Source organism: Phascolarctos cinereus, unplaced genomic scaffold (assembly GCF_003287225.1).
Source record: "Phascolarctos cinereus isolate Bilbo 61053 unplaced genomic scaffold, phaCin_HiC Scaffold_2;HRSCAF=192, whole genome shotgun sequence".
NCBI classification, from domain to species: Eukaryota; Metazoa; Chordata; class Mammalia; order Diprotodontia; family Phascolarctidae; genus Phascolarctos; species Phascolarctos cinereus.
Genome location: NW_027555625.1, coordinates 235,662,840 through 235,687,493, shown reverse-complemented (window position 1 = coordinate 235,687,493; position 24,654 = coordinate 235,662,840). Strand labels below are relative to the sequence as shown.

Sequence of the window (24,654 nt, the reverse complement as noted above, 5' to 3'; positions counted from 1 at the left end):
AACCACACATACTTGTCTCTCTCTTCCTTGTCTATTTCCCCCATTTTATCACTCCTATTTTTAAAGCATTAAGCTGAGAAATATTCAACTATTCATTCAGATCAAAAGCAAAATTGGCATCCGTCAAATCACAAAAATGAGTGCTACAAGGGATGTACGCAAGTGTCCTGAAAGACCTTCCCGTTCACTGATAATCTTTATATCATACTTTGTGAACCCTGCTGGAACGTTCAGGCAGGCCCTTTCCATTCCCTGTTTCCTTGAGTTGAAAGGAAACTAACCTACTTTTTCCCGTTAGTGATGATGACACACTTGGAAGGGATAAGGGTCATGTGAAATAGAGATTAGTTTTGTTCTGCTTGGCCCTGAAGCGGAGAACTAGTGCTGATGGGTAGAAGTTACAGAGAGACAGATCTCTGCTCAGTCTAAGTAGAAACTTCCTAACAGAGAGAGAATGAGGTTGCCACAATACCTAATTAGTTTCCTCAGAGGCCCTCCAACAGAGGTAAGAGAAGCATTTCTTGGGTATGTCTTAGAAGAAATTCATATTTTCATTGTACAGAGGACCTCTGAGTTCCCTCCTAAATCTGTCTGTAATTCTATTATTCCATGAAATACCCTTCAGTGGTATGAGACAGACCAACCGCCCCTAATACACCACTACAATTCAAAACAACTGTATCTGAATCATCCATCTCTGTTGCTTGGGAGACAGTCTTCATGGAAGGTGAAAACTGAACATCTTTGGTTGGACCAGTTCTGTGCTATGAATGTAGAGCTACCCTACCACAAAGGAGTTTCTTTTCCCCTTTCCAAAGGCTATTGACACATATAATGCCTGTTAGCTTCCAGCAGCCTTACGCACATAAATCTTGCAAGCGGCCGTAGGAGATCAGATGCCTCCTGACTAATTACGTGTTCTTGCACGTTACTTGGTAATTGTACATGAAGTTACAATGTAGTTCAAAGATTAATTACCATGTAACTTACAGTTTTTAGATCTTATGTTTAGCTGGCCTGGAAGGTAAAAATTGTTTGATAATTACCTGGTGGCTACATGGTATTTGTAATTTTATTATGTGATTGTGTCCTCTAAAATAAAGCTGTATCTTGCTGATTTTCCAGGAGCCCTGCTTACCAAACTGAAACCAATGTCAATAGATGTTTCGCATGTTGAACAATAGCAGAATCAGGTCTTTAGCTGAATTAATATGTAAAGGGAGAGCGTGGCCTCATGTAATTACAGGACATTTCTTTAATAAACCTTATCTGATCCTTTTCAAGTAATAATTGTATATAGTTATATTTATGTGTGTGAATATTGCATGTTAATGGGACATGGTCCCTGTAGATTTAAAAAGTTTACAAAGTATATGATTAGATACCACAAAACTTAAAACTATTAGGTGGCAGTTGATGTCTATCAGTGGAAAGGAATATGTGGGTAGGCAATTGGATAGTAACTGGATGGTGGAAAGAGCCCAACAATTTCATTAAATGAGACTGTTCTTATTAGATTGTTACTTGCAAGTATCTTTTATTGGTTTCACTTGAATTAAATGTCTAAAAAAAGAATGTATATTCCAAAAAACAGTAATTACAGGCAAATTTTGCTTTAATTACAAGGAAAAAAGTGTGCTGTGGTAAAAATAATGAAGTACTTTTAAAGTGATATATGTCAGTAATACATTATTTGATATGAAATCTCACCCCAGAACCTGGATGATTTTAGGTGAATCCAGGGTTAATCTTATTAATATTTAATAATATTATGATGGAAATCTTTGTGAAAGATTTTCATATTCTCCATATGGTCTACTTGTCTTTAACAATATCAGGCTGGCATTCCAGAACAACAGAATGGAATTCCAGACTGTGAAAGAGGTTGGAAACCATCTTGGATCTGGTGGCTGTGGGCTCTGACCTATAATTGAATAGACAATGTGGCACAGTGTAATAGAATTGACTAGAAGTCAGAAAAAGCTAGGTTCAAATCCTAGCTTTGCCAAATACTAGCTAAATAGCTGATAGTGCAGTGAATAGAGTACTGGACCTGGAGCTGAGAACACTTGAGTTTAAATCCAGCCTCAGACACTTACTAGCTGTGTGACCCCGAGCAAGTCATTCAATCTCTGTCTGCCTCAGTTTTCTCATTTGTAAAATGGGGATAATAATAGCTTCTAGCCCCTATAGTTGTTGCGAGGATAAGTAAGATAATGTTTGTTAAAGCAAGCCTTAAAGTGTTATATAAATGCTAACTATGATGATGGCTTGGTGCTCCAGTTTCCTCATCTATGAAACAAGGGATTAGAATACATAATCTATAAAGTTTCCTCCAATGTTAACCTTTTGTGATTTTGTGTGACGAGGGACAGCCTTAATCTGAGAATGGAAACTACCCTTTTCTTCTTTCTTTCTTTCTTTCTTTCTTTCTTTCTTTCTTTCTTTCTTTCTTTCTTTCTTTCTTTCTTTCTCTTTCTCTTTCTCTCCTTTCTACTTTCTCTCTTTCTCTCTTTCTTCTTTCTTTTTTCTTTATATCTCTCTCTTCCTTCCTTCCTTCCTTCCTTCCTTCCTTCCTTCCTTCCTTCCTTCCTTCCTTCCTTCCTTCCTTCCTTCCCTCCCTCCTTCTCTCTCCCCCTTTCTGTCTCTCTTTCTTTCTTTCATACTTAAGGATCATTTCATCTCTTAAAGTTTACTCTCTGTTTGTAACTAGTTAATGTGACATTGATGAGCTTAGAAATTGAAATGATTATTAAAATATGACTTGCCCCCTCAAAGATCTTTGTGTCTAAATAGGGCGCAGTATGGTTGGGGTTAAACCTAGGTGTGCCTTAGGAAGTTGCTGGTGACTTCCTCTACAAGGTCACTTCTTCATGTTGAACTCTTCCTCTAGAGTAGACAGAAAGAAAGCATCAATCAGTCTATGAATTTCATCTCTGACTATAGAGAGGCCACAGGTGTACTGGAAAGAACATTGGACTTCCTATCAGGAGAACTAGAGTCTAGTCATGTGACCTTGGTTAAGTTACTTAAACTCTCTGGATCTTAGTTTCCTCATTCACAAAATTCAAATCAGCAAACTTTTATTAAATACTATTGCATGCAAAGTGAGAGGTAACTTGTTGGGGTGGATGGAATTGGAAAGACCTAGGTTCAAGTACTGTTTCTGATACATGTTATCCATGTCACCATGGACATTACAACTTCTTAGTGCCCTCAGACGTTTCTCTCAGACTACATATCATCTACATCTATGTTCCTGTGATCCCAAATTATATATAGACCAGCTGACAATGTGCTCCAGTGGAGGTACTTTCTACCTTGGGAGTTTTTTATACTGATGAAATTATAAGTCTGAAACTAGTCCATCCTCAACCCCTTCCTTTCCCCCTATCCTCCAACTGCGCAAACTCTTTTTTTTAATAATGTGGACCTATGAACAAGCTGTAGATAGAGATGCACAATTTCATTTTTGGTAGTTTTTCCCCATTCTACTTTATATTCGAAAATGCTTACTTTTATTTGGTTTTTGTTAGGTCCAGAAAAAAATTCAAGTAAATTAAAATAAAAATCTGGGCTTGTGATTTTATCAATGCACTGGGATGGAAATTGCTTTTACTCATACAGATCTGCAACCTCTTTGTAATGTCAAGTTTTATAGAATTGTCTGAGGGCAGTGAGAGGTTAAGTGAATTTCCCTTGGTTACACAGGTAACTTGAGTCAGAGGCTTACCTTGAATCTCCTGCCCTTTATCCACTTACCACAGCTGCCTCTCATGCAGAGTACTATGGGTATAAGAATCCCTGCCTTGTCTACCTCACCGAACTGCTGAGAAGATCATAGGGATATAAAAGTCTATTGTAATTTCTGAAGTATGATGAAAATTGAAGTCTATTATGAGAGGCCATGAGGGTCAATGTAAAGAACATTTGTCAGAATGAGGCTTGAGTTTGAGGCCTGACTTTATCATTAAGTTGGAATGTGACCTTGGGTAAATCAATTGGGCCTCAGTTTCCTTGTTTGTAAAATGAGACACCAAAGTTTGCACTGCCTCACTCCCAGGGTAGGTGTGGAAGGTAAACACGATATAAGCTAGTGTATCTGAACCATGAAGGACAAGAGCTTCTCTTCTGCCAACACCAGGCTACCAACCATTTTAGAGTATGAATTCAGAGATATTCTTTCTGTTTCTTCTATCCAGGTCATTTCCACTTAGCAATTCTAATGGGCAAAAAAAATAAAAAAGATATATTTTAAAGTATGTATGCGGCATGTGTGTAAGTGTATATACTGTGAAGTTAGTTATTCTCATGACAAACAAGGTAATCGATATAAATTATGTGACTTGAGACATCACCAGGCCACTCTAGATTTTTTTAGGTCAGAATAAGCACGGGAATAACAGGTTAGGCCTTAGGAGGTATTGGCAAATGGAGTTAAACACTAGAGAGACACAAGAGTCTAACAGACAACCAGACCTCCTTATCCTCATTCCTACTTGCCCATGGGCTGAATTATCCATCTTTCTGGCACTAACCTTGTGGACATATCCTGTGTATTGGGCAACTGGACTTATTTAAGAACCTGGAATTTCCATTTGAATTAATACAATTCAATTCAATAAATACTTAAGCATACTCCCAGGATAAGAAGAGATTGTGCTCTTACATGCTGGAGATGCAAGAACAGAGACTAAATAGGTGCTGCCCTCAAGGTGCTTCTAGTCTAAGGAGAAATATAACATAAAAAGAGATAAACGAACATGAGGTAATTCGGGGAGCTGAGCCCTGAAAGCCTGCTGTTGGATTGGTTATACTTTGCTTTGTGACCCTTGTTTGCTATTTGTCGTTCAGTTGTGTCCAACTCTTTCTGACCCTGTGGACCATAGCCCACCAGTACGGTCCATAGGGTTTTCTTGGCAGAGATACTGGAGTGGTTTGCCATTTCCTTCTCCAGTGGGTTAAGGCAAACAGAGGTTAAGTGATTTGCCCAGGATCATATAACTAGTAAGGGTCTCAGGTCAGATTTGAACTCAGTCTTCCTGACTCCAAGGCTATGCTCTATCCACCGAGCCGCCTAACTACCTCATATGTCTGCTGTTTAGCCCCACTTATTTAGATGCTACCTCCTTATGCAGACCTGCGATGCCACTCCTTAGGAGTCTGGACTAGCTTTGGGCTCTGACTAGCTTTCAGGACTGGTAGTTTGGGGTCAAATACTCCTCTTTATGTTGCTGTGGTTTTTTTTTTAAATTTTGGTGAAGCAATTGGGGTTAAGTGACTTGCCCAGAGTCACACAGCTAAGTGAGTGTTTGAGGTCAGATTTGAACTCAGGTCTTCCTGACTCCAGGGCCAGTATTCTATCCACTGTACCACCTAGCTGCCCCTTCAAATACTCCTCTTTAAGCAAAGAAAGCCCCCCAAACCTTTACCCTCTGAAGTACCCAGGAAAGATCCTGTTTGGTGTGAGCTGTGCAGACTGTAGTATGCATCTCAGCCTGTGGCATGATGCCTGGGGAGTACAGTTCCAGACAGCATGTTGGAGAACTGTATCTCTACCCGCAGGATTTCCTCTCCCCATTTTCCCAGGGCTCCTGGAGCAGTGATATCTCCTCACCCAATATCCAAAGACAAGAATGGACATTCATAATTTAAATCAGTCTTTCTTTCTTTCTTTTTTTTTTTTCCGTTCCCCCTGCATGCCACCAATGCCAGCCGATGCTGGAGGAAAAACGGAACACTCTCCCAGGATATACCGAAGATCAAGCAGAATCTCATTAAGGACCACTTCAAAGATCAGTCCTTTATTTCCATACAAACAAGTTTAAATTATCTTGTGTGAATCTGCTGTTAGCAGTTGCTCTGTTCCATTATGCATGATTCTTCAAGCTCATATCATGAATAATGGTGCAGGGCTCCATTAGCCATTTCCCATAATATGCTAAACTTTGTGATTGGCCATGTTATTAGGTTAAAGTTCTGTAGTTTGCATATTTATTTATTACTCTTCCACTAAAGTCCTATGGGGCTGCCTAGCCCTGGGGTGGAGGTGACCCTGGGCTTTCCAAGGCCAGAACAACAAAGCACAAAGACCTGAAAGGCTTCCATGACCTCCAGGCTAAGGACTCCATGGTTTCATCCAGGACCCATCTAGATATGTTCAGAAAGGCTCATCGCCAATAGGCTGGCCAATTCTGATGATTCCTTTTTTTCTTTTGGAGTGACTTATGAAGACCCTCTACTAAGATGAGGGGAGAGTGTCACTTTGGCATTAGTGAAGGGAGTATTGGAACAGATTTGTCAATTATTTAGATTATAGTATCATTGATTTAGAGGTGGAATCACAGAGACCATCAAATCTCTATCCTCATTTTAGAGATGAGGAAAGTGAGGTCCTGAGAGGTTAACTAGCTTGCCCAGGCCCACATAGCTTGTAAATGTCTGGGACAGGATTCAAATTTATATCTCTCTGACTTCAAGGCCAACACTCTATCTACTACCTCACCTAGAATTATTATTCTCACTAACAAATACCTAATAAATAGAATCAAGTTAGATTTGAATTTAATTATGTTTAATAGTAATTATTTCTTTTAAAATTAATGATAATACACTTTGCTTTTGTCTCTCTCGAAACTCACAATGAACTTCATATGATAAACATTATAGGGATTATAATCTCCATTTTACTGATGAGGAAACTGAGGCCTAGAGAGGTTAGGTGACTTGCCTGTGTTCACATAGTTAGTAAATGCCAGACTTGAGACTAGAATATGAATTTGAATCTAGTCCCATGCTCTTTCCATTACATAAGGCTGACTGTAGGGAATGGGATAATGAGACCCTCCTCTCCATGGCCTGAAAGTCACTTATCCCAAGTCATTCCTACTTCAGTTTGATGGAAATTTACTTCTTGTCCAGATAGAATTGGCAACAATTATATTGAAGTAAACACTGAAATTAAAACAATGGACGCTGTTTTTCAGTATTGAAATGCTTTTTTTTTCCCACTCAGAGGTTGATGGGCCTGCCTGCATTTTAGGCTTCTCTTTGTTGGTGACATTGGAATTCCAAATTCTCACATGTAGCCTCTTTGCCCAGTGATCAGACCAAGAGCTACATAGCTGAGGGTTCAATCCAGACATCTAGGTTGCCCTTAAAACCCCACAGGCCCACAGGTAATTTTCAACTTTTGGTGTTCATGTCTTTTCCCTTCTGTAAGATGCGCAACTCCCACAACATACCTGGTGATGGTGAAGCTGGCATGGTCTATTGGAAAAAAATACTGGAGGCAGGAGCGATGATTTTTCATTCTTATGACATCATGTGGCAGTGAATCATGGGATACTATGACCTCAAAGAATCAAAATTGCAGGTGACTCAAAGGGCAATGGAGAGATGCATTGGTGGGTATAAGGACTTGCATGAAAGAAATGGCATAAAAGACAAGAATTAGCGCTTATGACCCTAAAAGGATGTTGGCTAGTCATACAGTGATCATGAAAGATAACAGATAAACTAGCCTAAGTGCTGTACTGGGAATCACATTATATTAAAAGAACCAGAGTAAGGCCTTTGTGTATGTTAGGTAAATGGTTCATACAGTTCTCAAGAAGACTGGTTCAAATCTGGCCTCAGACATTTACTAGGTGTTTGATCCTGGACAAGTCACAACCTTTGTCTACCTCAGTTTCCTCATCTATAAAATGATAATAATAGTACCTATTAGTAACCTCCTAGGGTTGTTGTGAGGATAAAATGAAATAATATTTATTAAGTGTTTTGCAAACTTTAAAGCACTATGTAAATGCAAGACATTATTATTATTTTGTGCCTAGTGCAAGGAGCAGTGAGGTTGACTCTTCATGATTCCATGGACCGTAGCACACCTCCACTATCTTCATTTTTATTGTTTCCATGACACTATCTAACCATCTCATCTTCTGCCATCCTCATCTTTTGCTTTCAATCTTTCTCAGCATCAGGGTCTTTTCTAAAGAGTCCTGTCTTCTCATTATGTGGCCAAAGTATTTAAGCTTCAGCTTCGGTATCTGTCCTTTCAATGAATAATCTTTAGCATTGAATGATTTTATCTTCTTGCTATTCGAGGGATAGCAATAAGAAGCTCATGATCTGAATCACTTATTTTAACTGACTGTATAGAGCTTTTCCATCTTTGGTTACAAAGCATAATTAATCTGATTTCAATATAGACCATCTGGTGATGTCCATGACATCCTTTAAAATATGCTATCAGGCTCTTGCTAGATGATATAGGGAAAGTTACTTAACCTCTCTATGCCTCAGTTTCCCTTTCTGTTGTTGTTGTTAGTCTTTCAGTTGTGTCTGACTCTTTGTGACCCTGTGGACCATACTGTCCATGGGATTTTCTTGCCAAAAATACTGGAGCGGTTTGCCATTTCTTTCTCCAGTGCATTAAGACAAACAGAGGTTAAGTGACTTCCCAGGGTCACATAGCTAGTAAGTGTCTGAGGCTGGATTTTTGAACTCAGGTCTTCCTGACTCCAGTCCCAGTGGTCTATCTACTGAGCCACCTGGATGCCATCTATAAAAAGGAATAATTATCGCTTATTCTGTTCCAATTTGTAATATATATATTTGTTTCTGTCTTATCTCTACAACTAGACTATAATGTCTTTGAAGGTAGGACCTGGACCTTAGGGTCCTGCCACTAAGAAAATGTTTCCTGGGTACTGGTGCATTAGTATTGCTCTATCTGGTATCCTTTCCACTCTTTAAGTATGCTTTCTCCATCAAAGCCCTACTCCAATGGTTCAACATGGTATGGTGATGACTCGGGGTCCTACGTCGGCCTCTTCCCTTGGATATACACATAGAACATGCTCAATAAATGTTTGTTGAATCAATTTAATAATTTTCCTGCCCCTCCTTAGCTCACTGGAATGTTGTCATGAGGGAAAAAAGCTCACACATATGAAAGTGTTTGGGGCTTTCTGAAAAGCAGATGCTTTTAAAAACACAGTGCATTGTTCTATTATCATCTCCTCCAGATGTAGGGCATAATTAGGGTGATGCAGCTGCATAAGCCAAAGATAGTTTAATTTCTCACCCACACTATAGCTTTTCAAATACTTGTAGACAGCTATTATTGTCCCCCCTCCCCACCCACAGTTTTCTCTTCTGCAAAAGCTTAACCTCTTGAATGTCTTCAATTGATCCTTATATAGCATGATCTTTAGCACCTTCATTATCCTGGTACTAGACATTATCTGCATTATCAGTGTCTTGTGACAATCAGTCAACAAACATTTATTAAGCACCTGCTATATGCCAGACACCGTGCTAAGTACTGGTGATACGAAGACAAAACCAAAATAGTTCTTGCTCTAAAAGAACTTGCCCTCTATTGAGGAAGATAGCATAAATATCACAGCCACAACTGAAGACAAGACTCCAGGTAGTATCCTTGCTGTTCAGTTGTTTTTAAGTCATGTCTGACCCATGGAGTTTTTGTTTTTGTTTTTGCATTTTTTTTTCAAAGATACTAGAGTGATTCGCTGCTTCTTTTTCTAGCTCATTTTGCAGACGAGGAAACTGAGGCAAACAGGGTTAAGTGACTTGCCCAGGGTCCCACACCTAGTAAGTGTCTGAGGCTGGATTTGAACTCAGGAAGATGAGTCTTCCTGACTTCAAGCCTGGCACTCTATCCACTGTACCATCTAGGTGACTCAGGTAGGATCCTATCACATCACAATACATTGGGACATCACCTGCCTTGTTCTGGACCCTACACATGCTCTCTTAGTGAGAATTCATGAGCTTTTTTGGCTGACATCTCATGGTGTTGAATCATGTTGAGTTACAGTCCACAAAACTCCAGATCCCTTTCAGACAAACTGTTGCCCAGCTGCGTCTCTCCCATCTTGGTGACATTGTTGTTTTTTTTTTAAACCTAAGTGAGGGGCTTTACATTTATCTCTATTGAATTTCGCTGTGTGAGATTTGGCCCGCTGGAATTCTAAGAAATTTCAATCTTTCTATAAAGTCTAGCTTGGTAAGACTTTTGGGGATCCTTACTATCTTTAGCTCTTAGTCCTTTCTTGGTTTTTTTGGCCCTTGTGGCCAATTTGTTTGGTGAACTGCTTTGATAAAGGAGAAACTTTCATGAATTTCCATGACTAAAAAAATAGTCCATTGTCCTATTTGGTCACTAGATGATTAATTTTTTAAAAAGTTAATTCTCAATGTTTTTTACTTATCTGTTTCATGTGGTACTATGGCCAAAGAAGTACCCATCCTTCCAGTGATCAGGCTTACCAAACTTAGGTTGGTCCTTGCTGATAGCTCCATCGCTGAGTATATACTTGAAGTCTTTCCAGTTTGGTAGCACCTGGACCTCTTAGGGCTCTGAGTCATCACCATGGCATGTTGAATCACTGGAATAGGGCTTTTATGAAGAAAAGGTACTTATCGAGCAGAAAGGATACCAGATAGATCAAGACTGATGCACCAGTATCCAGGAAACTTTTTCCTAGTGGCAATTAGGTGGAGTAGGAGAAAGAGTGTTGGCCTTAGAGTCAGGCTGGCCTAAGTTGGAATTTCACTCCAACATTTACTAGCTGTGAAACTCTAGTGGATCAAGTCATTTAAGCTATTTTAGCCTGAATATCCACATCTGTAAAATGAGGATGATAATAATAGCACCTACCTCAAAGGGATACTATGAGAATCAAATAAAATAATACATGTAAAACACTTTGTAAACCTTAAAATAATGTTATTATTTTTATTGAAACCATAGGAAGACTTTCAGTGCAGTAGGTGGATTCTCAGTGCAGAATTTATGGAAAGATGTGGACAAGAATTGCACATCCTTCCCCTTCTCTTTACCCACACAGCTCTGACCCTCATTCAGACTCTCAATGCCTCTCACTTGAACTGTTGTAAGAGCTAATTGTCCTCCCCACGTCATCTCTCTTTATTCCAATACTACATCACCATGGAGCTTTCAAAGTGATTTTTCTAAGTGCAGATCTGAATTTGTCATCCTGCCCATTCCCCCAAAATTAATCCCAGTGGTTCCCCCTTGCCTCAGGGATCATTATGCCTTTGTCTGGCATTTAAGGCTCTCCACACTGTGGCCCTTGCCTACCTTTCCATACTTTTTTACATATTATTCCTCTCCACGCATTCCTCCATCAGCTGTACTGGCTTACTTGCCATTATCACACGTGATGTTCCATCCTCTCATCTCTTATGTCTTTGCACAGAGCTCTTTAAGCTATTCCCTGTATCTGGAATTCTTCTCCCAAGGTCTGACTTTTAGAATCTCTGGCTTCTTCGGCACAACTTCTTCTAGAAGCCTTTTCTGATCCTCCCCAGCTGTTAATTTCATCCTCTCCAAGGTTACCTTCCATTTACTCTGTATTTATTGTGCTTGTTCTGATTTATAGATGTTGTCTACCCCATTAGAATCTAAGCTCCTTGAGGACAGTAACTAATTTAGCTTTTTCATGCATTCCTAAAACCTAGTACAGTGCCTGACACAGATTCTTGTGCTTAGGTTGGTTGATTGCTTGATTATGCACTGGCTGTGTCCTATGTCTGGAATGCACTCCCTCCTCAACTCTACTTCTCAGAATCTGCTGATTCCCTTCAAAGTACAACTTTGTTGTTGTTGAGTCGTTTCAGACATGACTGACTCTTTGTGACCCATTTGGGGTTTTCTTGGCAAAAATATTGGAGCAGTTTGTCATTTCTTTTTCAGGTTCATTTTACAGATGAGGAAACTGAGGCAGATAGGGTTAAATGACTTGCCCAGGGTCACACAGTAAGTGTCTGAGGCTGGATTTGAACTTGGGAAGAGGAGTCTTCCTGACTCCCGACCCAGTGCTCTATCCGCTGTGATACCTAAGTGCCCCAAGTGCCACTTTCTATATGATGCCATTCCTGGCAAGCCCAGATACTAGTGAACCTTTTTCTGCATTTCATATAACACTTTACATTCACTTTGCGTGTACATACACATATATGTGTTGTCTCCCTCTTGAGAATGTAAGCTTTTTGAAGGCAGGAACTGTTTTACCCTTGTCTTTCTTCTCCCCCCCCCCAGCACTTACCCACTTAAGTGAGCTACACATAGGAAATGATGAATAAATGTTTGTTGCTTGATTAATTGCATCCAAGAGGGAGTACCCCTAATGAGATTACAGAACCAGGGAAGTATCAAAAGCAAACTGATTTTATTCATTACTATCCCACTTAAAGTAAGTGATAAGATGCTTACTTAATAGTCAATCAATTATACGATTAGACTAAATGCAGAAAATTTCTTCAAATTATAATAATTGTAGTGATAAGGGTTGGGTTTAGATAAGATGAAACTTGGCCACGCTTCAGAATTATGTGACATATATGATCAAGTTCAAGATCTAGAGGCATTAGAGAAATTGGAGCATGTACGGTCTGCACATCTCTGAGGAAGACCTGCCGGGGGGAAGGAAGGGAAGAGAGGCCTTAGCTTTGGCTTTGGTTAAGTCTTCTTTACCCCACTCCCATTGGCCAGAGGAGGACCTTATGAGCTTTGCAAAGTCCATAACATAGTCTTCCCATCTTCTCATTAGTGTCCTAGCAAAATCCCCATATCACCTGGGAACCATGTCTGCATTAGAAGCCAAGTACAGAAGAATGCCGATTTCCACAATTAAGGGGAGCTCTCTGAGCACCTCATGATCGAGGAAGAGGACTTTCAGCAAACAAACTTTCAGCTGTGAGTTATCTCTTTGTCATATGTGCTTTCTAAGTTTGTCTACTGTCCCCTGGACTCTAAATGTACTCATCTGAGAGTACATCACAGCTTTTGAAGGTGTTGTATACCAACTGTTCTCATTCTATCACCTTAGCAAATATCCCTTTCTTTCTAAAAGCTACTTAGGGCTGTCTGACGAAATGATTCTCAGTGGATAATCTTGGTGGAAGGAGGTACATCAGTGGAGGCTCAAGTCAAAGGCATTAGTGAATCTCCTCTGACTCCTCAGGGTTAACCCTAAGTTCTGGTGACCTGACTCATCAGAGGGTATAGTAATTGGCATAAGGATCCTCCGAGTTTATATGGGCTGTGGATTGATTCACTGATTACTAATTACTATAGTCACCAACTCCTACTCAGTTCATCAATGATTCCCAAACTGTGGCCCAATTCTTAGAGTTTGCCCTCCAAGAGAAAGCCTTCCGTATACCCTAGGCAGAGCAATGTGGTTGACACTTTTATTTAAATTACACCACATCAAGGAGGTAGAATAAAAATTGTCCCAGCTCCAAAGATATCTAAATAAATCCCCTGGCTTCTGAATGTGACTTTGTCATCCAAGGATTAATACTAAGGAACATTGTCCAAGCATTAAAACAGTGAAAGTCACCATTTACTTTCCTAGAAAGCCATCTCATACTGATTACAGCTTGTAACTTGTCAATGTGGCTTGAATTTTAAGTGAGCACATTTGCAAAGTTGATATTTCCCTAATGGTTTCCTCCTACCATCACCCTGATCAGAAGGAGGCAAGAAATGCAACCAGATATTTATTCCTCGAAAGTCTGCTCATGCCAATATATACCATTCAATACAGTTTTTCTATTTACAGCCAAGAGATAGGGGCAATAGGAAACACACGAGATTGCATGGTGTAAGAATGCTAGACTTGGGGTCAGGAGATCTAAATTCAAATCTTTGCTCTACTAATTACTGGGCATATGACTTTAGGAAAGTCACTTTACCTTTGTAAAATGGGAATTAAAGTACCTAAATGACCCTGTTGCAGGCCAGCTAGATGTCATAGTGGATAGAGTGCCAGGCCTAGATTCAGGAAGGCCTGAGTTCAAATCCAGCTTCAGACACTTACTAGCTGTGTGATCCTGGGCAAGTCTCTTAACTCTGTTTGCCTTAGTTTCCTCATCTGTAAATTGAGCTGGAGAAGGAAATGGCAAACTACTCTAATATCTCTGCCAAGAAAACTCCAGATGAGGTCGTGAAGAGTCAGACATGACTGAAAACAACTAAATGATAAATTCACTCTGTAGTTATAAAGATCAAATTATATATGTACATATGTAAGTGTGTATATATATAGTTTATATATGTATAGGAACTTTATATATTTGAATTATATAAATGTCAGCTATTATTATTCACAAGGTTATTGTGAGGGAAGTGCTTTGTAAATCTTAAAGTTACAGAGAAATATGCTGCTATTAGAATTGTAAAAGGGACCATCAGAAATGTTGAAAAAGAGAGTGCCACACAAAGATCTTGGTTTTACAGAACATCCAACATTATTATTATTATTCCTCTGAAAGCTCTTTGCTATTTATGATGTATTTTAAAGCTGTCATTTCATTAAATCCCCACAATATCCCAGTGAAATAGATATTACCTTCCATTTTAGAGATAATGAAAACAGGTTGAGAGGTGAAGGGATTGTCTAAGTTCATTCATCTAATAAATTACAAAAGTGAGATATTTAGTAGCTTCTTTTTCAAAATACTTCTTTTCCTATGTCCAGACTCTTTTAGAGAGTGGTAAGACATTTACCCAGTGTCTTTCAAAATAACTTGTATTTTGAGGAAGTAGCCTAGGTATACTAAAAAGGAGCCTGAAGACTTCATGGCGATGTATCACCGTGGACAAGTTACCTGCCTATCTGAGCCTCAGTTTCCTTATCTGTAAAATGAGCCTCAGGGGGTTGTTTTGAGGCTCAAATGAGAGAATGTATTTCACTGCGCTTTGAAAATGAGGGAAAAAAAAGTATTAACTCCAGACCACATTTCAATACCACGTTGAGGTTTTTACAAAGGGCTTTGTGGCACAGGTAGTAAGAGGATTATTATGAAGAAGTAGGCAAAAGTGAAGCTCTGTAGAGCTACTTTATAGAAGCAAAGAATAGAGGGTAATAGTGTCCTAATTGCCTTGTGGCCTGAGGTCATGGGGGTTTCCTAACCCAAGACTGTCCAACTTTGGCTATCCCCTTATGCTCTTGGATTTTCTCCTCTGATTTCTGTTCCTGCCATTACCCAAACCTACCAATTTCAATACGGCTTGTCAGCTTGAAGGTACATGCAATAATATGGCATTCAGTCCAAGCCAATGGTGATTTTTTTTTCCAAATGGAATATTGAAAAAAAAAAAAGAGAGAGAGAGAGAGAGTACTAGATCATCGTATCCCTATCTTGTTTTTCCCTGGTGTGGTACAGTGAGAAGAGAACTGGGCTTGGAGTCTAAAGGCGTCAGTTTTGCCACTTACTAAATCTTGTCTTATGGGCAGCTAAGTGGCACAGCGGTGGCACAGCAGATAGAGTGTTAGGCCTGGAGTCAGGAAAACTCATTGTCCTAAGTTCAAATCCAGCCTCAGATACTTGTTAGTTTTGTGACCCTGAGAGAGTCACTTAACCATATTTGCCTCAGTTTCCTCATCTATAAAATGAGCTGGAGGAGGAAATGGCAAAGTACTCTAGCGTCTCTGCCAAGAAAACCCCAAATGGGGTCACGAAGAGTCTGACACAACTGAGATGACTGAACAATAGCAACAAAATATTGCCTTAGGTAGTCCACTTACTATTTCTAAGTTTTGGTTTTATCATCTGTAAAATGGGGATAATAAAGCATGTACTTCCTGTTTCATAGTTTTATTTGTTAGGAAATCATTTGCCAAACTTTAAAGTGCTATGAAAATGTTAGTTATTACTGTCGCCTTGAGGTTTGAAACAAATAGCAGTGTCCAGAATTCTATCATGGCTATCACCGAGCAAGGGAAAGAATGGTAAGAAGGGAAGTGTATTAGATTTTGAGTCAGAGGGCCTGGATTTGAAATGTTAACCTGCCAAGTGACCTGGGACAATTTGCACTTATCCACTCTGGACCTCAGGATCATCATCTATAAAATATAGAGATTGTTTCAAATGATCTTTAAGATTTCCTTATAATCTTAGACTTGCTGCTTTGCCTTTTAATTAAGGTATAGGAAGAAATTACAAACTTAGGAATCATTTTCCATTTTGGTAGGATACTTTGCATGAATCACATGAAAATAAAAATGGTCTAAACTCAAGCCTGAAAACCTAGTCCAACTTGTCACCTGGGAATATACTCATATTGAATTTCCAATCTACAAGCAAGAGGAAGCTTTTCTCTTTTTTTCCCTTTTTCTTTCCAACACTGATGGACTTTTTAGGGAAAAAAAATGGCCTCCTGCCTTTTACCAGGTGTGACAATTTGGGTGTTTGTGACAGAGAGGAGACATTGAGGAGATAGATTATGCTTGAAATTTGCATACCTAAAGAGCTTCTGAGTACACCTGCGTGCTGACCAGTGGGTGAAACCAGAGTGGAGTTGGCAATGACAGCCATCTTCTCTGACTACCAAAATCTGGGTGACATCAGATGGGAGGGGGGGCATTTAATTTCAGAACTATACCAAGAGGCTATTCTCCAAGAAAGAAACACAAATTTAAATCCCTTTCATATATAAAAGAAAACAGATGTGATTTTCTTCACAAAAGAGCATTTCATTTAAAAAAAAAAAGGAAAGGCAGAGTTAACATAACCATTATTCTCCATCTCAGGGAAAGCAAATCCTATTTGCCTGTCATTACAGAAGGTAGAGAAATCCTTTCATCCAGTCATTAGCTGTAAACATTCCGTTGCCTTCTGGGACCAGGCCTCTGTTTCCCATCCTACACTGAAGCCATTTTCTAATACTAATGTTTTATACACACATCTCAGATACAATGCGAACTCCCCCAACCCCAAAGGCAACGGGGCATTCGTTTATAGTAAATCACAAGTGTCACCCATGGCAACCTGCAGCATTGAAACATTTATTCAGTCTCGAATTCCTGGCACTTAGAATTATTTCTTTCATGCCTGATAGCCAAATTACAATATGGCAGGTTTCCCCGGAGCCACGGGATCATTAGTGCCAGCTCACAACATACTTTCAACTGATATGGCATTTCATGTACAGCTGCCAATCAAAAATGAGAAATGCAAATGAGGATTGGAGCATTGGTGTACAATTACCGTGCAGTGAGCCCCTTACAGATTCACTTAATGACTGGCAGTCATTTCGCTGAGTAGAAGAAGAGAAAAGAACACAGAGAAAAATTCCCCCAGGAAGCTGGTTGTGAGAGCCAGAAGTTTTTACATTTGATTTCCATATTTATTCTTTTTTTTTTCTCTGTGTGTTTCTAAACAGTAGGCCTAAAAATATTTAAGCAGGGCTTGTTATACAAATACAGATCGTTGTCAGCAAAGCCATGCTCCAAGGCCATGCTAAGGAATGGAAGATGGGAAGTTCTTTCCAATAGGCCAGAGTTATCTCACATACCCTTGGTTTGGTCTCAGGCTTAAGAGAAGGAGGCTGAGCTCAATTAGTCAGAGCATGACCTCAAAGGAAACAAAGGTTAAGGGGTCACTTCTCAGCATCTCCCTAAGCTAACCTTTGCTCCATGGCTACAGACTTGATGAACTGGGAGTCATTTGCAAGTGTGTATCCATGGTCACTTTTGCAAATAAATAAGACAGTGAAATGGCGTGGTGGAAACTTTCCCCTGCTGTTGGGGTTAGGGGAGGAATCTCAAAGAACGGGCCCTTTTGTTAGTAGTAATAACTCATTGCTGTACTTTAAAGTTTAAAAAAAAATGCTTTCCCCACCATAGCCTCGTAAGGTTGATAGAGCAAGTATTATAATCCTGATTCAACATGAAATAAGTGAGATTCAGAGAGGCTACATGCCTTGTCCATAGTCATAGAACTGATGAGTGTTAGATGTGAACCAAAACCTCCTAATTCCTAGCATAGGGCTTTTCCCACTGGACCACAAAGCTTTTCTAACAGCACCCTTTGTGCCAATAATTTAATAGCATTTATAAAGAGGTATGGTACAGCAATCTGTCTAATCTGTACCAATTGTGGAACTTTATTAGTTAACATTAAAAAAAAATTTAACCTGACCTTCCTTCATCAAGGGAGAACCCAAATAAAGGTTCTCCTGCCTAATGTCATAAGCTGGTTTTGAAAAAAACACATCATTAAGTGAAACAACATTACTTGGGGAGTAGTTAGTTCTGACATATGTGTGTATGTATACACACATACACATGCACACATAAATACACACATAAACATATACATGTATGTGTGTTTACACACACACACACATATATGTGTCAAGTGGCATTACATTGAAGTTTTATGATTTCGCTGGAGGGGGGAATTTGGTTATTAATGATATTATTGAGAAATTATATTGGTTTAGAGAGTCTTATTTAAGTATACCTATAATAAACAGGTTTGAGGACTGGCATTACCACTTTCTAGCTAAGTGATTTTGACTGAGAATGTACCTTTAAGTCTCAGTTTCCTTCTCTGTAAATGGAGAAAATAGGGGAAGAGGGGCCACAGGACTGGGGAAAAGTTGTAAATTAATTAGAAATTAGAAACTTAGGAATCATTTTAGATCAGCGAGCTTAACTTAAGTTACTGGGGAAATTCTAAAATGGAGTAGTAAAGAGATAGTGAACATCTGGAAAGGAGGCAGTGATTAAAAGAGCCAGGGGGGCATAAAAGCCAGTTTGTGCCGGACAAACCCTATTTTCCTTTTTCGACAGGGCTACTAAACTGCTCAATGGGGGAATGCTGTGGATAGTTTAACTAGATTTTATTAAGACATTTGCTAAAGCATCTCATGCTATTCTTTTAGAAAAGATAGAGATAGGTGAATGAGGCTATAAAATGGATTTAGAATTGATTGAACGGCTGAAATCAAAGAGTAGTTGTTAAAGTAGTAGTTTAATGTTAACATGACAGTAGATATCCCGTGGAATGACCTTGAGTTCTGTGTTTTTGACTTAAGATTTTTATCAATGACTTGGATAAAGGCATGAATGATATGCTGATCTAATTTACAGATGATGCAAAGCTGGGAGGGATTGCTAGTACACTGGATGATGGGATCCAAAGTGATTTTGACAGATGAGACTGTCGGATTAAATCTAAAGAGTGAAATCCAGTAGTGAATTCTTACATTTGGGTTCAAAAACATCAACTTTACAAGTTTTGGTTGGGGGATTCAGTTGACTACAAGCTCAGCATGAGCTGTCCCCTCCCTACTACCAAAAAATTCCCCCAAACAAACCTTGGGCTACATTAAGAGAGGCATAGCATCTAGAAATAAGGAAGCGCTAGTGCTTCTGAACTCTAGTCCTGGTCAGACTACGTGTGGGCTATTGTGTTTCATTCTGGGCACCACAGATTAAAGATATCGATAGAGTGGAAAGCGTCCAGAGGAGGGTAACTATCGTAGCAAAGATGCTTGAATCCACATCATAGAAGGATTCATTGAAAGAAGCAGAGAGGTTTAGCCTGGAGAAGAGAACATTCAAAGGAATCCTTATAGCTATGTTTAATATTTGAAAGGTTGTCAGGTGGAAGAGAGGTTAGACTTGTTCCTTTGTTTAGTTGTTGTTCAGTCGTTCCGTTGTGTCTGTATGACCCCATGGAGCATAGCACCCCACGTCCTCTATCCTCCACTCTCTCTCAAAGTCTGCCCGAGTTCATGTTTGTTGTTTCCATGACATTATCTATCCATTTCAGCCTCTGTCATCCCCTTCTCCTTTTACCTTCAATCTTACCCAGTATCAAGGTCTTTTAACAATGACTCCTGTCTTCTCATTATGTGGCCGAAGTACTTAAGCGTCAGCTTCAGTACTTGACCTTCCAGTGAATGGCCTGAATTTATTTCTTTAAGTATTGAATGATCTGATCTCCTCGCTGTCCAAGAGACTCTCAGAAGTCTTCTCTAGCACCACAATTCGATCCCGTGACACTCAGCTTTCCTTATAGTCCAACTCTCACGATCATACTTTGTTACTGGAAAAACCATAGCTTTGACATTACAGACCTTTGTTGGCAAGGTGATGCTCTGCTTGACCTCAAAGGGTAGAACCAGGAGCGATATAAAGACGTTGAAAAGAGATACATTTAGTCTTGACGTCTGGAAAAGCTTCCTAAAAACTGAATCCATTGCCATGGGAAGGAGTGGACTCTTCTTTCTCTGGAGGCCTTTCCGTGAAGGCTGCATGACCACTTGTCAGGTATGTCAGAGGGGGTGATGTTGTTACACAAGATTGCCACCAGTGGGTCCCTTTCAGCTCTCCAGTTCCATCATTCTCTTCATCCGTATATTTACCTTACAAGGCAGTAGTGAGGATCAAGTGGGGTAATGGACATGAAAACATTTTATAAACCATGAAGTGTTACACAAAGGGAAGGTGATGTTAATGTTGTTATAATTGAGAGTTTCTATTGCAGCAAGTTTCACATGTCATCTGTTTGGGAGGGAGGAGGGGCCATTAGACAGCTGATATCTATAATGCTGGGCTCTGCCACCTGGACACGAGCTCATTGTCCTTTGATGAGACGTGGCAGGTGTCAATGGTCAAAATGCAGTTGCCACAAAAGTGATAAGACTTCTTTCTGAAACTCTGATAATTTTATCTCCTTTTCCTTCCTGCATAGCTTTCTACCTTGCCATAGCCCACATTCTGTATGTTGGACATTGAAATAATTCACATTTGTAAAAATAAAGAACTGACAGGTGAAGAGGCATGTACAGTGCTATCAATAAGACTGGGATCATGGGACATTTCCTTTTGAACCCAGCCTGGGGTGTTTGTCCAATAGTCTCATCTTCATATTATTTGTTTGAATCTATGCTGAAAGGCTATTTATGTTACCAGACTTTGCTGGGCTTTATTCAGTAACAAAGACTGGAACAAATGCTTCCATGCTTAAGTCTTGTCTTACCTCCTGAAATCTAAGCAAGACATGCTCCCTCTGATATGAATGAATCAACACCTTTGTCTTTTTTCTCATCCTCTCCTACTATTTACACAGAAGCAAGAGGTGATTCATAGTCTTCATCTTTCTGTTCCCTGATCAGTTCCACCCTGTTTTCAAGAGGGAATCCCTGATTCTTGTAGCAGCTCAGGGGAATATGGTCTATTCATATACTTTCACTTCTCTAAGGTCACTCATGCTGTCTCCTGGAGCATTCCCAAGGACAGTGTTCTTACTAATTCCAAATTTGAGAAAAGCAGAAAGGCAAAATGCACACTCTAGGTTTAGTTCGTACAACTGAAATGGCACCCTTGGAATTGTTCTGGGAAAACATTAGGGTACCAAATTGTGATCTGGCTTCTCTAGGATGTCCAAACATCTTGGTTACCTCTGGTAATTATATTATGGACACAGTGACTATTTGATGAAGCTTTCAAAATCTGAACAACCAGAACATTGAAATAATTTTTTTTTTGTTTGGGTAGGGGTGCTTTTATGAGAAAGAAAACACATTCATTCATTCAGCCAATGCTGATTGAATCTGGTGTCCTCAAAACTTGTGCTAAGTAATGTGAGGAGATACAAAGGGGAGTAAGATATAGTCCCTTGGGTTAGCTAGGTGGCACAGTGGATAGAATGCTGGGCTTAGAGTCAGGAGGATTCAAATGTGGTCTCAGACACTTACTAGTTGTGTGTGTGACCCTGGGCAAGTCACTTAACCCCATTTATCTCAGTTTCCTCATGTGTAAAATGAACTGGAGAAGGAAATGCCAAACCACTCCAATATCTTTGCAAGGAAACCCCAAATGGGGTCACGAAGAGTAGGACATGACTGAACAACAACAAAATACATAGTCCCTGCTCTCAAAGGGCTTAAAATTTTTTGGACAGCCAGAGCTAACAGACATGAAACAAAGAATAATTCTTTACTAAGCTATGACACTATAGAATTGTGGAGAAAGGGAGGGTTCAGAGAGACTAGGTCAGAGAAAGTCTCCTGTGGGACAAGGAACTCAAGCTGGTCCTTGAATTATTGATAGCATTTGGGTAATGGAGGGAAGTCCAAGTGAGAGGGGATGGGCAGAGGGTAGGGAAATGACATGAGCAAAGGCTCCTAGGTGGGAACAAGTATAGCACATGCAGGTGACAGTGAGGAGATCAATCTAAGTGTGGCCAGCAATTCTAAGATCTTTTAAGGCAGAGAAGACATTTTCAAGTTCTCTTGTATTTTCCCTCCAGCACATTGAGGACCATCCATATTTTATCGACCGACTGACTCATAAAGTCAGATCTGTAACAACTCTAGGATCACAGCTATTTGAGAATTCTCTGGGAAAGTATAAAACCTCAAATTAAACTCACCTGGATGGAGCTTGTGATTTAAAACCAAAACTGAAGATTCCTAAAATCTAGCCACTGCTCTGATTCTTAGAATCTAGCCAATACTTCACAGACTCTCAGATTCCTCAAGAGTCTGGCTAATACGGCAGATCTTTAATAAACCTTGTCTTTGGCTGAAAAAGAAAATAAAAACAAAACTAAACAAAAAAATTTTAAGGGAGGCTATATATAGCTGCAACTCACTTGACAATCCATTACATTGGATTGTCAACATTCAGGCATTCGTTGGTAAAAGAGAATCTTTTTGTCAATAATTTAATAGAATCTGGGTCACCATAAAATACATAGCACGTGAGGGTTTACAAAGTGCTTTTACAAGTCTTATCTTATTTTATCCTCACAACAACCTTGAGTAGCAGGTGATATCATTATGCTCATTTTACAAATAAGGAAACTGAGGCAGACAGCAGTTAAGTGACTAGTCCAGGGTCACACAGCTAGTAAGTGCCTGAAGCCAGATATGAACTTATGAAGATGAGTATTTTTGACTCCAGGCACAGAGCTCTATCCACTTCACCACCTAGCTGCCCCCACAATGATGAAACCCCTTACTTCTATTCCTTAAAACAACTGTATGAGAAATTCTTTTCAATTCAATTCAACAAAGATGTTAAGCACCTCTGTAAAAGTAGGTGTGCATGGAAGGACAATTGGACATGTAAGAACAAAAGTGAAAAATAATCTTGTGTTTTCCAATTACCCAGCTAATTTGATAACAGAATGAGTTTCCCAAATAGAGCAACCCTCCCCCCCATTTTCCCATTTCTTTTGTGTTATCTATATCAGATTCCTATACTGATCACATTAAATAAAGAGCCATTTGAAATATAGTTCACTTTAAATGATTTAGCCAGGAGGTAGGAAAGCATAGAAGCTATCAAATAACTTAAATTGGATTTAGAGTCTGCCATTTACTAGATACGTAACTTTGTATTTCATTTGTAAACATTTTGCGTACATTTGTATATGTGCATGTTGTCTTCTCCATGAAATGTAAGCTGCTAGAGGGCAGAGACTCATTTTTTTCTTTTTTTTTTCCATAGCAACTATATGGTGCCTAGCAAATAATAAATATTTAACCAATGATTATTGGTTGCTTTTCCTCTCTAAGTCTCAGTTTCTTCATTTGTAAAATAAGGTAATAGTATCTTTCCTGCCAACGTCATAATGGAGTATAGCAGTACAATCTACTGATATCTTTACCACCTTAGAAAAGGCAGGGGATCACTTGAAACCTGGAATTAGGTATGTCATCATCTCTTCCCTTCTATTGATTTTTATATTTGTGGTGAGAGAAAACTATAAGAAATATGATAGTTCCCTTATGATTGCCTCCTATTCTTCTAGCTACTTGGCCTCCTTGGCCAAAGCCACCCATGACTATTTTGGCATTGTAGAAGGACTCATAGCCACAGTTAATGCCATTGCTACTACACAGAAGATAGTAGATGGCTCTTATGGCAAGTTGTGGTGTGGTAGATGTGGTATTGCCTTACACATCATCCATGTTTCCACTGGTCAAGTTAAGGCCATGGACAAGGTCAACCCTGAGCTGAATGGGAAGCTCACAGGCATGGCCTTTCATGGTTCTACTCCCATCATATCTGTTATTGATCTGCCCTGTGGTCTGGGGAAGCCTTCCAAATATAATGATATCAAGAAAGTGAAGCAAGCATCAGAAGGACTTTTCAATGGCATTTTGGATTACACAGAAGACCAGGTTGTATTCTGTGACCTCAAAACAATACCTCTTCTTTTACTTTTGATACTGGCACAGATATTAATCTCAATGACAATTGCCAAATTCATCTTTTGGTATAACGAGTATGGTTATAACAGCCATGTAGTAGATCTCATGATAGACATGATCTCTAAGGAATAAAACAGAAAGCCATACATCTTCTTTGTTGCTGAGTTGTTTTTCAGTTATGTCTGACTCTTCATGACCCCATTTAGGATTTTTTTGGCAAAGATACTGGAGTGATTTTCCATTTTCTTCTCCAGCTCATTTTTACAGAAGAAGAAACTGAGGCACATAGGGTTAAGTGACCTGCCCAGGGTCTCACAGCTAGTAAGTGAAGAATCTCACCACTGGGAAGCCCACATCTCAAAAGTATTTCCCTATATTGGAGATCTCATATCTTCTACATGGTCCTTGCCCCAAGATACCCCTAGGTTCTGTTCTATTAGTGAAGCCATTGTATTCAATGCAAAAAAAAAATGAGTACAAGTGCTATCCAAATATAAATGTAATACATTTTGAAACTGTATAATCTTTAAAAAAATTATTCATTTGTTCTTATCTATCTATTCATTCAGTCATTCATTTTTAATTCATTAACCCTAAATTTCATTTCCATTGGGTAAATCCCCAGTTTAACC

The 24,654-nt window shown here is 39.3% G+C and overlaps 1 pseudogene; it reads left to right on the top strand.

Annotated features, from left to right (window-relative positions):
- Positions 1–15,765: 15,765 nt before the first annotated feature.
- On the top strand, positions 15,766–24,154 carry LOC110206715 (glyceraldehyde-3-phosphate dehydrogenase pseudogene; annotated as a pseudogene).
- Positions 24,155–24,654: the final 500 nt, after the last annotated feature.